The sequence below is a fragment of the Lacerta agilis genome, chromosome 1, assembly GCF_009819535.1.
Source record: "Lacerta agilis isolate rLacAgi1 chromosome 1, rLacAgi1.pri, whole genome shotgun sequence".
In the NCBI taxonomy this organism is placed as follows: domain Eukaryota; kingdom Metazoa; phylum Chordata; class Lepidosauria; order Squamata; family Lacertidae; genus Lacerta; species Lacerta agilis.
The window spans coordinates 112,378,931-112,382,793 of record NC_046312.1 but is presented as its reverse complement, the minus strand read 5'-3'; the positions used below and the strand labels follow the sequence as shown (position 1 = coordinate 112,382,793).

Sequence of the window (3,863 nt, the reverse complement as noted above, 5' to 3'; positions counted from 1 at the left end):
CACTGTTTACCTTCCCGCTGGAGCTGTTCCTATTTATCTACTTGCACTTTAATGTGCTTTCGAACTGCTAGGTGGGCAGGAGCTGGAACCGAGCAACGGGAGCTCACCCCGTGGCAGGGATTCGAACTGCCGACCTTCTGATCAGCAAGCCCTAGACTCTGTGGTTTAACCCACAGTGCCACCTGGGTCTCCTACCAAGTCTAGGGAGGAGCAAATGGCTTGGCGGTCGTAAGCTTGATATTTCTGGAAAGAGACAGCTCATGCTTCCATGGTGAAGAGAAAGGGATTGAGGGATGCACTCATGTCTAACGTTTATAAATAGGCATTGAGCCACTAATGCACAGTAAATACCTACATTCATTTTTTAAAGTTTCCTCAAGAACAGTAAGTAGATCAATTAGAGAGGACTACAAGTTCAGCATCTTTCCATGTACCATTAGTTGTTTAGTTAAGCACCAGACAGTCCCTACACTATCTTTAATCTCTCTCTTGTGCTTCCCCCCTTCCCCCTTTCCTTTTTTCTCCTCTCTTCCCAATCCAGGAACTCCTCTCATTAAAACTAACTCTTCTGAAATATGCAACACTGGCTAGCTAGCCTCACTTACTAATGGCCTCAAATTGATTCTTAATTACTTGCGATTTTGGATGGCATCCAATTAAAATAGCTGAAGTTTCCGGTCTAATGTGTATCGCTATGCCCTCTTGTAAGCAATGGCTGCTATGCAAAAACCCTTCAGAATTAAAATCATGCCTCGTCGTTGGGGCTTTTTTATGGAAAAAGACCTTCCTGTGACAATTTATCATCAGGCTATAAAGGAAGGCAGCCCAACATTGCGAGGGGGTGGGGGGGTGGGAATTACATTCGTGCAGTGGCTCTGCTTAAGAAAAGGAAGGAACAGATGATACTAATTCAGAAGACGAGCAGGAAATCTTTTCAATAATTCACTGCATCTTTCCCATAGAACCATGCGTGCTATATATTTTCTAGGCTTCTGCTTGGGCTCTAGGGTGCTAAAGATTTCGTTTTCATGTTGGTTTTTCTCACATATACACACAGAGAGAGATAAATGAGTAGCTGCAGCGAGAGACATTATCTTTCTGATTATAAGAGAAATCAGAATAGAGGTGCTGGTTTGTGTGTTGAGTTTAATAATAAAAAGGCAGGGTGTCAGAACATGAAGATCGTGCAAGGGACTGTTAGGTGATAGCGGTGTGGGTCACATGACTAGCTTTTGTATTCAGCATCAATAATTCACTGCCTGCATGTGGGAATTGATCCCAGCCAGGATATCCCCAGAGGAGCTTACACACTGAAGCTGAAGTCACACTCTTTCCCTTTCTCTTTTTATCTGCAGATTAACATAGCCGGATCAAAAGCCTTTGTCTCTCGCGAACATCTATTGCCCCAAAATTTGCACCCAGCAAAAGAAAGAAAGAAAGAAAGAAAGAAAGAAAGAAAGAAAGAAAGAAAGAAAGAAAGAAAGAAAGGTTCTGTGTTTATTTGGGTAATGAATTGCAGTAATTAATGGACACATTGATTCCGATCCCAACTTTCCCCCTAAAGGTCATTTCCATATTAAATTTATAGACAACGCATGCAATTCCTTTTCGACAGAACACAGCCCAGAATTCAAGGGAAAAAATATCCAGTGCCTGCTCTGTGGAACAATGAGCGAACGATGAGGGCAAAAGGGTGAATTTTGTATCATATTAAAAAAAGTGGCTGAACGGCAACGATTAAAAAAAATCACATTTGCTGTTTAGAGGGAGGAGCTAACACTGGAGGCTGTAACCCAATCTGCTAAAGAAAATAATCTCACTAACTTTATGAAGATATATTGGATTTTTACAAGTGCTGGGATTGGTTCCTGATATCAGAACGCCATTTAGGAATTTTTAGTATGAATCTTGTGGTAATTTTAAACTTTGTGTGCGTGTTATCAAGACAATAGCAAGCATATTATGTCCCACTGATTTCAGGTGGCACATTCAATGCATGCTTAATGCTGATACAAGTTTACCTGGGTGTAAGCTTCATTTACCTTTTTAAGCTTCATTTAATGTAGTGAGACTTACTTTTGAGTAAGAACGCATAGGCTTGTGATGCATATCTCTTCCCCTGAAATTGATGTGACTAAGACTGAAATCCTATGCACAAGTACCATAATGTGAACAGAATAGGACTTGCCTCTGAGTATATATGTATAGGCTGGTGCTCTTACAGGGCTTAAATTTGTCTGGATTGTGCCATGCATGTTTTGACTATGGGGCAATCCACATTAAAACACACATAAACATCCTATATATTCCTTTTCTTTAAGAAGCATCATTGTTCTGGGAGTTCCACAAGGCATGTAAACATGTCACATATTGCTTACAACTGAAAAATATCTTTCCATTCTAAAAAATATAGGCCCCTCACTTTACAATAAACTATCCAGTTATGACTCATTAGGGAAACAAAGGAGGAAATGAAATGAAATGAAATGAAGATTTCTGACCAGAAAAGAGGCGTTTCTGAAATTAGAGACGCTTAAGATTCTATTTGTGGGCAGCTAAAGATGTGATTTAAAACACACAGAGAGAAGCTCTGAAATATCCTCCCCTGTATTACCCTATAAGTAAAATTTCAATGTGTTTTTTTTTTCCTTAAGGAAGGGAAATTGTATGGACCAGAGATGCATCTGAGGAATGCAGTCAGATGTTTAACTGAAATGCACAGGTGCTGTAAATGGGAAAATTAAATCTCTTCCCCGCACCCTCCACCCCGGCAGAGACACGCACTCATACAAGGACACAAAAAGGAAGAATTATTTGGAAGCACACGCCAGCTAAAGGAATACCTGATTAACCTTTCACTGACTCCTGGGATCACGTGATACAAAGCTTGCCTTCCTCCTAGAGTGATGGCTTTAGAAGAAGATGTTAAATTTAACCTCTGGTGCAATGATAAATTGACAATAAAAAATTCAATGGCTTGGTAATTACCAATCACTTTGGACATCGGCAACATTTTTCAGTTCTGTCAGCACTTATTGGCACAAAAGCTCCGGCTGAAATTCTCCCAGTCTCCCTTCTTTTTCAACTTTGTTTTGCACGATGCAGATTAAATCTGCCACCCTATTACGGATTCATTTTCCTAATTTTTCATGTCTGCACCATGCCCCAGCTGCACAAGGCTGATAATTGTGGAGTCCAGCCCTGATGATTAACATCAGAAGAATTAATTATGCCTGCCATTAAAATTCCAGGTTGCACGTGGTGATCAAGAAAAATTAAGCTTCTCCCGGCCTCTAAATCATCTCACCTTTCACGGGACTGATAGTGCCTCGACAGCTAAACTGCTGTCTGTGTTTGACTAGAGGTCTAAACTATACACCCATTGCAAAACCCGTTGCTAGATGTCCTGCTGGTAGTTCCTGACATTCAGCTTGACTTGCTTAAAAAACAACAACAGCAGCAACAACAACAACAGCAACAACAACAGAGGACATAGCATAACCCTGTAAACGAAGCCCCCACCATCATGGATGCATGTTGGGGAATTAAAAAGTATATGAAGGAAGAATCAGGAGCCTCACATGCCTAATGTCAGCAACTAGAGTGCCACCATTTTCCAACACTCGCTAAATTCAATCCACTATTCTTTAGCATAATCCTTTAAATGAAGCCCGCAAGCAGACGAAATTGTAGGAATAGTGTATGGTCATATTCACACCATATATTTAAAGCACTATGATACCACTTTAAACAGTCATGGCTTACCACAAAGAATTCTGGGAGCTGTAGTTTGTTAAGGGTGTTTAGAGATTTGGAACAGTGGTTTGCAGAGGGCCATAGTTCAGAAGGCAGAGAAGCTGGGA

At 40.7% G+C, this 3,863-nt stretch overlaps 1 long non-coding RNA gene across 1 annotated transcript; it reads left to right on the top strand.

The window, feature by feature from the left end:
* Nucleotides 1-1,468: 1,468 nt before the first annotated feature.
* Nucleotides 1,469-2,988, top strand: LOC117061272. Its single transcript, XR_004428059.1, has 2 exons — nt 1,469-1,505; nt 2,655-2,988. It is a non-coding gene; the product is annotated as an uncharacterized LOC117061272 (long non-coding RNA).
* Nucleotides 2,989-3,863: the final 875 nt, after the last annotated feature.